General features: G+C 40.1%; 1 long non-coding RNA gene across 1 annotated transcript; it reads left to right on the top strand.

The window, feature by feature from the left end:
- Window positions 1–1,137: 1,137 nt before the first annotated feature.
- On the top strand, window positions 1,138–10,521 carry LOC142767830 (uncharacterized). The gene is made up of 3 exons (XR_012885131.1): window positions 1,138–2,344; window positions 5,233–5,349; window positions 9,324–10,521. It is a non-coding gene; the product is annotated as an uncharacterized LOC142767830 (long non-coding RNA).
- The last annotated feature ends 2,093 nt before the right edge of the window (window positions 10,522–12,614 follow it).

The raw sequence follows: 12,614 nt of genomic DNA, 5'->3' as shown, positions 1-12,614 counted from the left end.
CAATGCAAATGAACTTGTCAATATTAATAAAACTGTTCTCATTAACATTGGCAAAGAGAAACATCATTTTAAAATATCGACCATGAGCTTAGCCCTCCTGAGCACCGACAAAAGAAATGAAAATCTATCAAAACTAATTGCATGTAGCCTAAAAATAATTTTTTATTGATAGAATGTGCTCCTTCAATATAAATACAGCTATACACAACTTGCCACAGCTTCAGGACAGAAACGAGGTAGGGGTAAAGGGAGTGGTCAGAAAAATAATTAAGTATGAGAGCACAACTGATATGTATATGGACACATAATGGTGCTTGTCATTGATGCTCGGATGGTCGTGTATAGAGCTGGGTTGTTTTGAGATTTTCAAAAGCATTGTTTCAGACCACCATGCAGATTACGCTTCAATTGTAGTGCTACATAAGACACAACTTATGGGCCAGCTTTAATGAATAAGAATAATATGGGTGAAACAAATGCTTTAAATTATATCATGGCTGCATGGACGCACACAAGTTATGTAAAGCAATAAAGTGAGGACGCATGAGCTTCTCTTGATGCTTCCGTTCTACATAGATGCTTCAACTGTGCTGCAAAGAAATTTAACCAATGTCTGTGTGTGCAACATTGTCCATTTTAAACCATCTATAAGTATATATAAAATTCCTACTCCAAGTTAAGCTACGTAGCACTCCATAACTCTTCCTTTTATTAAGGGCAATTTTTCAAACAATCAACATTATTCATTTTCTGTCTCATGACTTCGTGCCCGCAATTCTTGGTTTGGCTCGATCACAATTGTGCAGCCCTTATTTTGGAGGAATCAAAAAACATCAACCAAAATATATTTTGGAACTGCTTCTCGGTGCTATTGCCTTCCCTAAACTGCCACAGCTTGAAAATAGTCATTTAGCAAGTCTCGCGCATACCTAGGGCCTACACTTGAAGAAGCTGGTCCGGCTGTGAAATGCTCAGTTTTTTCTCAAATAATTTTTTTGGTTTGAGTTTTCTCACTTCTCGAGTCCCTTCACAATCAAGCAGACCCAATGTTCCCCTTAGTCCTTAAATTTGTTATATTATGAAAAAAATAAAAAAATGTAATAATGAAAATAAAAGTACTAAACAATGAACAAAAAACTAAAAAAGATTTAGACTTGGCGGGATTCGAACCTGCGCTACTCAGTTGTGCTCGCGCACGTGAATTGGGTGCGTTAGCTTGCTAAGCTATTCGCGCCAAACAGCTCGTGTGTGTTTAAGTTATATATATAAGTTTGCTGCTTACACGCTATGTGTTAGCATATTTATGTACGATATGCGATCGTATCTATTGTTGTGTGCATATGTTTTGTGGTTGTATATACGTCACATGCTTTTCGCATGTCTTTCAACTATAGATTGCCGCCCCGTCGCGAATGAAAACAAGTATTTTTACACCCACACACAAGCTTGAGCAGTTGAAGGTTGTTTCCCGGGGCTCTCTTGCGATTGAGCCGGCCACCACAGGAAATTAGAGTGATACGCCATTAATCCCTGCATCTAGCTGTATTCCACGTAGTAGCTCTATCGCTTGATGACAAATCGAGCGCGGGGCGCGACGCTATTGCGCACGATAATGCCTCGCGTAGCGGCGACATCAGCTGATTGCACCGGCCGGCTTCCTTCGATTTGCTTCAGAGCAAAGAAATGACATGCCTTGAAAGATTGCGTACTGCACTATGTCAAAATGTTACTGCTTTGTAGTCATCCTATGATTCATTGAGAATCGATAACTCTGACATGACTACTATAGAGCTTTGCGTCGGCGACACGCACCAAACGTAAAACCGCACTACGTCTGTCGTAGAAGCAGTAGGAGGCTGTCGTCTGCTAGAACAAAAACAAAACAAAGACCTGCGAAAATTTTTATGAGTTGTAACTTGTTTTTTGAATAACCGTTTATCACTATTAAAGTTATTTTGCCAGAACATTCATTTTTTACAGTTTATAGCAGCGACAGATGTTTTTTTTTTCTTTTCCTCCCACAGATATTCAAGTCACATCCATTCACAGCTAAAGCCACATGTTGTTTGTCTTCTTTGTTTCCGTGGGCATGCCGTATCGGTGCGTCTCTCATGTGTTCGCGCTGCTACACACGAGAGCACGAAATGTTAAATTTACGCAAGGAAGCGCTGTTCCTCGTTCGTGTGATGTGCAAAGATTGCGCCCTATTCCCGCGGTTGTTCGAGTGCGGATCAAGTGCGAGTCGTCCAAGGAATCGGCGGTTTGTGCGGGCGCTCGAAGGACTCTGAGGTGACGGCTGACGCCTGTAGTCGCTTCCCTCAGGACAGTGTGAAAGAAACTAAAGGTAAGGGGGACACTTTTTTTATGTAGACTAAGTATACCACGTGCAAGTGTGTGTTGCCGCACTCGAACGAGGCGTGGTGAAATGGCAACCTTACGCGCCTTTGCGAGTGCGGTTGCCGATTCGCTTTGACAACACTAACGCCAGTAGAGCCATGGCGCATCGGCGTGGCCTTACTGGAGCTAATTCGCGACAACTGCGGCAACATGCATGTGTATGGTGATCGATTTTTTCATAAGTGCAATGTAGTGAGGAGGACGCACACGGCGCTTGCTACGTTGTTGATTAAACGTAGCCTGCGGTGCCATTTGATGCAAAGCAGCATTTTCTTCACGTTCGCGGGCGATACAATTTGTAACTTGGTTCAATTCACCTAGCCAACCGCCTAAGTAGGTTGATAAGCATACGTTCACAGTAGAGCGTTATTATACCCCTAAACAGTGGCGTATGCTTGTTAAAAGATATAATGTGTGTGCCTAGTGTAGAGAGAGAGCTGTTCGTGCAATCTGTATGTGTACCTGCAAGCCACCTTTGCTTGTAACTAATAATGTACCGGCCAGCACCTACATTGTACGCCTGACTTTGAAGAAAACTTGCATGCACAATGTGAGATTTTGTAATCTGCCAGAGTTGCTTTTCATAAAATAATACAATGCCAGCATGTTCAAAATATGTTTCGCTGCTGTGTGGCAGGGGTGCGGTTATCACGCTGGTGTGTAGTTGCTGATGCAAGCACTTATAGTTTTGATGCGTTAATATTTCTCATCTAACTCATCAGGTGTTTGGCTGTTTCAGCACAAACAAGGCAAAGAGAGAAGGAAGACGGGTAATGACAAGACCAGTGCCGACTTTTGTTTGCAGGAGAATACACATGTTGGTGTATTTATTGTAACAGCCTTTCTGTGTTGCTTTTTTGCCCAATTTATGCAACGACACAGTTGTCAGCAATATGAGAGAGAACACTGAAATTAGCTTTTGAAGATCATGATGACCAAAAGCCTAGTAATTCACAGCACAAAGTAAGAACAAAAGACATCAGTATGATCAATGTGGGACGAGTACAGTCTTGCATCTAAAAAATGTATTGTGCAAAATGTTGCCTAAGTAAAAAACCTCTCTATATTTGCAAATAGTGTGACGTCACTTCGAGCACCGTGCCAGCCATTCCCTCTGTGCATGGGCTGGTTGGCAAGGAAGTTGTTGGTGACGTTCCTCGTAGACAACGGATATGTATGCGATTCTAAACCTGTAGCCTAATGTATACATAATCTTTTGTGCAGTTACATCGCTGCATCTGACACCTACAACTTATTTGCATATTTACATTGCTCCCTTAGGACCTAACACACAAACTTGTAGTGTGCATTGTCACTTCATGAATATCGAGCGGTAAAGGTACTGAGTATATGTGAAACAAGAATCTCTGCTTATTACATGAAGACATATGAGGCCTTCGATAAAACAAGTTATACCTTTATTGAGCTTGCGTACTCATCGGGGCAATTCATACATGCAGCTTCAGCAAATGGTATCTTCCAGCCCGGTGACCATGCAATTTTTTTCTGCACACAGCGCAAACACTGAGCTGTACCCACTCGCAGATGGTCGCGTCAAGTGCATATTTATCTTGCCTAAAATGTCCAATCAAGTTTTTTCAACGACCGGTCCCTGCCACGAGTGCTAACGTCTTTGCGAACAAGACACATTTGTTATTGACACTGCACACACCACACACAATATTGTCAGTTGAACCAATATTCTCAATACTTTTCAATGCACTCTACACTCCGCAATCAACAGTGCACATTTTTGAAGACTGTGTCGTTGTTCCTCACACAGGTCACCACGTGTGTTCACTTCTTCAAGATAAACAGACAGCGTGGCAAATATTTTACCACACAGCTAGATGTTTGCTAACACATACTACAGCTAGTGTCGACATTGTAACGTGAAATGTAAGCTTTGAAAAATTAAAACTTGCCCCAAACACCGCACGACTGTACCTGGCTGAGCCACCAGCGGGAGTGTTTTTCCAGTCACACCATTTACGTGTGCCAGTGACATCATGCTGTGACGTACCTCGGTAGGAGCCTATCGCTGCATACTTCATGTGAATGAGGGTCCAGTTAGAGAAAGCAGGCATTGTTGATTTCGTAACTTGTTCATTTCCAACTGGACCTTCATTTACACAAGTTGTCTGACTGATATTCAGGCGAACTTTTGTGCAATAAATTATACAGTTGGCAGTCTATGCTTGCCCCATACTGTTGTTACTGGTGTTTCTCGTTGTTGCTTTGCACTGTTCATTACTGCTCAACTACAGAAACTAGCCTAGCTTGCCGCTGTTTTGGACAAGATGCAGCTGGCAAGTGCGATAGTGTTCATAACTCGAAATGCTCAAGCAAAAATTATCGTTTCATATTCAGTTAGTTGCATTGATATCAGTACATTATAAGTATTCATTGATTCAACATGAATCCGATTTCTTTCACATAATGCTCATAACTTTTATATCAAATTGAATGGTGTTTATAAAAAACATGGGTTATAGCTAAACTTCATGCTGTTTTCTTGAACAGCTGACAAAACGCTATTGCATGCTTACTTGCCATGAATTGGAGTGTGTTTGAAATTTGAAATACATTGCAATTCTTCACCGGACTGCCAGTACACTTCACATTGGGGGAACATTGGGGAACCATGGATTGATTAATTTTTAAGAACGGAAAGAAAGAAGTGGCAGGCCGGGATACCTACTTGATGTTGGCATCCGTTTTGCTACCCAGCGCATAATCATGCAAACTTCCTATAGAGTGGCTATGTGTCTTGCATGTGTGTCTGTAAACCAAGAACTTTGGGTAGAACTATATTTGTCTTACAAATGGTTGCAGGCCTGTGGAGGCTGTAGTACTGCTTAGCCAATATAAATGGTGGAATCCCTGGACACGTGTTCAACCATGCTGGATCAGCTGCTTGGCGTTTTCAGGGCATCTTTACAGATGTGTTGGGTGAGTAAAGCAAGCAGGTTTCAACACAGGAAAAGTATAATATGGCAGCACCTCTTGTGCGTGCCTTACATCCCAAGTATATCAAATATTTATCTTGCACCTTGTGGTCTGTTTTTTAAAGGGACACTTCTGTTTGCTTTATATTTGAGTCTTGATGCTTCGACAGCAATGTGTTTGTGTTTGACAGCAAGTGTTCTTGAACAAATAACTGATCTCTATAATGACAAAACACCCTTCATACTTGGTCCTTAGCATAAGCTTGCACATATCTATAGCAGATTCAATTGTTCATTTTTTGCTGTGATGATAATGGGCAAGTAGCAGAGGCAAGTTCAGATTGGAGTGGTCGGTGACGTCTGTTTAGGCTGTGCCATATTGCTCTGCAACCAGAGTTACTTTTGGCCACATATACAATGAAGCCATATGACGTGCATTATAAATGAGATTATTATAGTACATTTCACTGCATCTTAATATGTGTCCTCGCTTATTTAGCTATTTTTCGCTATGCTTCTTTCTTGTCTCTTCTTGCCATGTGCTCGTCCTCACTGTGCCAGGATCAAGAACAGTGGGCACACAAACACGTATTTAAAAAAATGTTGTAAGGTGAGCACTGAGGGGCTGAACACTTCCAAAAGGCTCAAAGAGGAAAAGGTATTGTTTCTAGCTACTTTTTGGGCACCCATAGCTAGTTGTGCTGCTGCAGTTGTCATTGTTGATCAGGACACTATTCTGAAGTCGTTGCTCACATTTGCTTGAAATGTTAGGAAAATAATTGGAAGTGGTTTGGCACCCTTTATTTCAGTTACATACAGAACTAGGTTTCAATGCGTAAGCAAAATCTGTTCACTGTAAATCAATCCTAATGATATCTGAAATTCAGGAAATATTCACAGAAAAGCTCAGGAAAAGGCTAAGTGGTTGCCCCTTGAACTTGAAGGAGATACCCTTCTTCTAAAAGGTCAATAGACAGTCTAGTAGTCTCGATATTACATCCACTATAAAATATTCTTGTGTGGTGCTCTTCATGCATGTTATAAAGAGAGGGGTTTTTAATAGAACTGTTGTCACTTTGCCCTGCATGGCTGAAATTGTTCACATAGTTATAATACATGAATCACTTTATGCCTTTTGATTTTATGCAAATGGTTTGCTTACCCAGTCGGTATAACTTGATTTGGATAAAATCATAAATGCTTTAAAATTTTTTTACTATACAGCAGGTTTATTTTTAAAATACGTGACCATAGATGTGAACGCAGTTGCTGGTGTGCTTGATTAATGCTTAACTATCACCACTCTAACTACACCTGCTACAGTGCATAGTGTGACAAAAGTATTGGCACTTAAAAGTACTGGTAGCATACACTTTTAATGCTCAAAATGTTTTAGAAAGCCTGGTTAAAATGTGTGTACGTTTTTTTTCGCTCAAACGAAAAATTCTGGTCTACTGAAAGCAGCTTCCGCTCTTTTAAGGCCCTCAAACTATTAGGTGTTCAAAAGAAGTATCAATGCCGCATTCTTTCATTGTCAGCCTACTCACCACTCTAATAATGAGAATTACCCGACAAGATTACCGAGAAAATTTAGGGATGTTATAAAGAGTAATGTCAATTCCATTGTCAAAAAATGTCAACCCATTAGTAACTTGCCGCCAAGTTACGTTTTCGTTCACTTTTCTTTTCACAATTTTGTTAAAGTTATTTTCGATAACATCACCTATAGTTTGTTTGGCATCATTGCCTGCTAGTTCTAGTTATAATGTGTTCGACAAAGACAACGAACCTTTAAATTTGTAGTTCTTTCCTTCACTCATGAATCTGAAACAGTGAATCTCAGTAATCTTAGCGGTGTGTGACTGGTTTTTTTTATCAGTTGTGCGTGTGTTCAAGTACATGCATTTAGGTGGGAGGGCGAACCATTGCCACCTCCTGTGACTAGCAGATTTTCTGTGAACTAACAGATACATAATGCTGCCAAAGAAGTATAGGGATATTGGAAGTAATCTTTATAGGATATTGGAAGTAATTGGATATTGGACACCTTTTTTTGCAAGTAGGCAAAAAAGGTGTCCCACACTCGCCATAATGGTAACAGGCAGTGCTGACTGACTCATCCATGATTAAATGCACATATATACCGTACAAAATGGAAGGGGGATAGCCGCCATGGTAGCTCAGTTGATCGAGCATCGGACATGTTATTCGAAGTTCGCAGGCTCGGTCCCTGTTCAGGGCAGGTTGTATTTTTTCCTTCTACTTTTCTTTCTTCAAAATTACAACACTTCTATTCTTCTTGCAGATTTTCTGGTGTAAAAAAGGTACCTTATACTCTGAAGAGGCAAACAGAATGTACCAGTGTATGAGTTAGCTCTTGTAGTGGTTACAAGTAAGATATGTTTTGAAGAATAAATCATTCTGCCACTTGCCTAAAGAAAGGCTACAGGACATAATGCTGGATGCACTTTGTTATTTTTGAATCGAGCTATCTTGTATTCTATTTTTATAAATTACACGGGCTACCCTAGACGGTATCACACACTTTAATACCACAAAGAATATGCAGCGAACAATGTTATAAATGCGAAATTGCATAAGGATAAGGTGAAAAATGCACCCTCAACGAGAATGTACAGGGAGCACAAGGTGCAGGCGTCATTCCTTCTGCCCATGCTTTTCAAGTGCGAGCTGTTTTCACCTCGTTCTGATCAACTGACTAGATTGAGATGTGTTGTTATAGTGCATAAGGATGCTCCACGGGAAACTAGGTTTGTCTTAAACTCTGTGTGTCTTTCAACCTATATGGTGCCAGGTTCAAGAGTTCATGCAGACCAGATCCTGTAAAACAGGACACCTGTTTAACATAATAACATGGCTTAAAGCATAAAGCAGTTAATGGGACCGAATATCAATTTTTATAGTAGGTGTTTTTTTCTGCAATAGAAAGCTTACTGGTCTGATCGTATGAACATGCAGTGAAAGAAGAGAATTTTCGGGGCTTGTTTCTTTTTGTTTGACATGGCTTTCATGAGTACATCTAGTGGTAACACAGAAAGTGCTGGAAACACTTTAAGAATTTTCGGGTCTCTGACTGCTATGAAGTGTCACACAACACAGGCAGCAAACAGTGGGAGGTCAGCATAACAGCTTTATATGTTTGGGCATTGCAGTTTGCTGCAAAAGCATGCGTTTCATGTGCATGTTAAATGCACATATTTCGCACTGTTTGCCATGATGACAGTGCTGCTTTTTGAGGGTTCTCTCCTCTGTGTAGGCAGCACAGAATAATGTTGGCACAGGTAATATGGATATATGCTGTAACTTTGACCACTAATCTTTTTGCATGTTAAAGCATCAAATAATTTGCAGTAAACAAACAGGCTACATGACATACTGATTTTTAGGCTTTTTAGGCCCAATCTTAAAAGGAAATGCCACTCAAGTTGCAAAAAGAATGCAGTTCAATTCACATTTTTTATTTCCACCTCCAATCACACATTCTGGCGACTTTTCAGTCTCTTTAATGAAGAAATCTTAATCAAAATTTTTAGCTGAATGGGTTGGTACTGATGTTGAATTTTGTGCACTGCTCATGAGTAGAACGATAGACTCGTGCCCTACCCTTCAGTACTGCCTGAAATCGATCAGGAAATCTTTGCATATTTTTAGTATCGTTGGACGATCAGTGTCAGCTTAAGCTATGCCATGAAAGCGGCCCACAGCGTCCAGCTAATGTTGTTTTCGTGTGCAACTGTAGTTGTGGTTGTGCTGAATGACCTTTCTTTGTATACACTACATAACAAACTTACTCCTTTAAAGTCAAGTGCATCTTTGGATCAATTGTAAATGTTTTCATATGCGAGGCCTTAAGTTTTATAAGAAGTTCCTCAGTGTGCCACGAGGAAATGTGTTTTCAGCAAAAATTTGTATATCATTATATACAACTCTTAAAGCCTCGTCTACAACTTTGTGCAGGTTGACCTTGAGCAGAAAACGAGGAGCGTTAGCAGCGCCCAGAAAAGAGCAAGCACTCTCAAAGCTCCCCAAGCTCTCTTCGACAGGAACAGCAAAGTCACTGTGTGGCATTGAAAACCATTGCAAGGTGTGCCTTATCAGGACACTGTGCTGCTCTTTTATCACAGAACACAAAGTTGACCACTCCAAAGGAACTTCACGCTGTGTATTGTGAGTGTGTCAGTGGTTTTGTTTTGTCCAGCCAGCAGTCAAGAAACCATGTGTCAGATTCAGCCGGGATGGCTAGAGGGAGACGGGTAGGCATGTTTGGACATTTGTCTAGCCAAGTAGTCCCAATTTTCGTACTGGTCCTGTTGGAGTTACTGCCACAAATGACAGAAGCTTCGTCACCTCTCTAAATGTACAGATGTGTCGGGGAAGATTAGCTGCATTAGTTGTTTCGATAACTGATAGCTGCCAACATTCTTCATTGTACAGGAGTTTTGTTCCTCACTTATGGCAGTAAAGCCCTCCACAGAAAAAATGCTACACGTCTACTTACAGAAGGCCCCAAGGCCCTACTTGTAGGTTTTTTCGGCTTGTATGATAAGCACCTCATTTGGGTGTACATGAACATTTTATAAACATGTACAGCAAGAAGTTTCGGTGGCTGGTCATTTTGTCGTTATCATGTTTCTCGCAATATTCTTAAGCATGTTGTGCATTACGTTGTCAATCTGGTTCATGTGCATAGAAGACATTACGCAGTTTCAGGCTACTTCAAGCACTGGTAGTATAAAAAGCCAGAAGCAAGCTATCAATAATTTTTTTAACACAGTTGCTTAATCTGATGCATGATACATCACTAAACTTTCGTGCGCATTCATCAATGTAAGCTCGTCTTAGTGTTATCCAAAATGAAGATGCGAATCGACAGATGGAAGCATCTACTCGGGTAATCAGGGTGAACAGTAGAAGTGCCTCATACAGGCTGGCCGATGTTGCGATAGGAGGACCTATTTTTTAGAAGTCAACATGTCATCCTTGGCGTGTTAGTTTATATGGGGTTAGTAATGACATCATCTTTTGGTGTAGGCGTGTGTGCCTGTTGGAAATGTTTGTCTGAAAAAAAAACCTATAACGCAGAAGAGTGCAGCCCCTGCTTCCTTTCAAGTTTGGTTGCGATGATACAAAGTGTTCTCCTGTCGGAAGTTGGGGGTAAGAGACGCAAAAAAGGGTAAAAGAAAGAAAAGAAGGAAAAAGAAAAAAAAGGGGGATGCAAAGTAAAAGTAGTGTGCTACACTGCTCCTACTTTGCATCCCCCCTTTTCTTCTTTTTTTTCTCTTTTCATCTTTTTTGATACATTTGCATTGTCCCATCTAGTCCATGAATCAATGACACATGGCTTTGCTGTAGCAAAGATACCTATGTGGTGTTGAATTGAACAGTGCATTGTACTTAATTCAGTTAATTACAGGCTGATCAGTCTTGCACTAGGCGCTCCTGTCTATCACCACACATGACCAAATGAAAAGTTCGCACCTCGCTCTTAGTATACTGGTATATAGCTTGTGTCTTGGACTACTCAAAATGAATGTTATTTGCTGCTGTTTATGGTAATGAATTTATCCAACATGAAAATATCTTGCCTTGTGAACTTTGTCAGACCTGCCTTTCTTTTTCTTTCCTATGCAGGCGTTGTATGTAAGGCAGTAACAGAGAGGTGATAGCTTGAGCTTTTGAAGAATAAATACTGGCAGGGAGGCAATTCCACATCAAACATCCCAGCCATTTTGCCAATCATCCTAAATGTGTTTCGAAAAAAAAATACTGTGCTCGTTTACTGTATTGAAAACAGCAAAAGGCTAAAATATATCGCAGAGAACAAAATAATAGGCCACCTTGGTGCCTTCTAGACTTCCCAGTATGTTGTCTGGGTGTTGTTTTAAAAAAAAAGTATTTCAAAAATACTGCTTCTTCTATAGCAAATTTGGTCTAGGTATTAAGTAAAGGTGATTGTGTGTAGTGCATAAAGCTCAGTAACATTAGTGCAATTTTTTTGCCACATCAGAAGCAAGAAAGCAGTTATCTTGATATGGCAAGTTATGTGATTACACTTTTTGTTTTAAAGAAGAAAATATTTTTTGAAGTTTTCTAATGATGGCTGTTTTCTCATTTGATATATTACAGCTGCCGTTCCAAAGTTCCCCATGGCCCTCAATAGGAGACTTCAAAAATCATTTTCTTCATTGAAACAAAAATTGTAATGATCACACTTGCCATTTAACAAGAACTGTTTATTTGGTTTCAACTTACACATAAAAGTAGTTTTCAATTGGCACTTAGTGCAAATTGCATCTTAATGTGGAAAAAACGATTATATAGTAATATTTGTAATTTACACCTAACATTATTTTTTTTCGTGACTTATACCTTCTGTGGAGGGAGTATTTATGGCTCAAATATTCATACAAAGTGCAGTATTGCCATAGAAGAAATGCAAATGATAAACAGTTTGGCTGAGTTCTTCAAAGCCTATGTAGTGGAAAAGTTGCACATTAGTTTCTCGGCTTCAAATACTTTAAAGAAACACCTTTACTTAATATGTAGATCAAATTCGATATGGCAAGAAAAAGCAGTACTTTAAATTTTTCTCACAAACAACACCCCCATGACATTCTGCGAAATTCTGAAGGTACCCACATGACCGCTACTTTTTTCTCTTCAAAATATTGCAGCAAATGACTGTTTTCAAAAGAGTAAATTACCACCATTTTTTAAACTATATATCTGTGATGGTCGCCAGGCAGTATGGTATGGATGTTTGGTGTAGAATGTCCCAGAGGGAAAAACAACAAATGTCTGAGCATCCTTTGACGCTCGGGCAATTTCGAAAGCATTTTTTAGCAGCAATTCAATTGAGCCCTTGTCTTCATGCTTAGGCCCAGAAACAAAACACTAGTAGTCCTAGGAGTCATGCAGTCTCGCTGTTGCAAGGCTTGTGGAGCCTCATTTAGTGCAAGCTTCACCATTTTTAAATATTCAGATTCAGCCAACAGGTTTCAGAGGCACAGTGCGTTTTCAGCTAAATTGTTTCACACCAGTTACTTGGATAAAAAGCGGCAAGTAGAGGTAAAAATACCACCTTAAAGGCATTGCGGGTAATAACAAAAAGGTCTGCTTTCTTTTTTTGTGTGGTGCTTTGCCTGAACGCTGTGCTTTTGTGGTATAGTTCATTATCTAGTGAACATAGGCCTTGAAAACTAACAATAGCCTTGTTGAGCTCGTTTTTTGGTTATAGTCATAGTAGCC

The sequence above is a fragment of the Rhipicephalus microplus genome, chromosome 1, assembly GCF_043290135.1.
Source record: "Rhipicephalus microplus isolate Deutch F79 chromosome 1, USDA_Rmic, whole genome shotgun sequence".
NCBI lineage: Eukaryota > Metazoa > Arthropoda > Arachnida > Ixodida > Ixodidae > Rhipicephalus > Rhipicephalus microplus.
The sequence above is the reverse complement of the archived record's forward strand: the minus strand, read 5'-3'. Positions and strand labels throughout refer to the sequence as shown.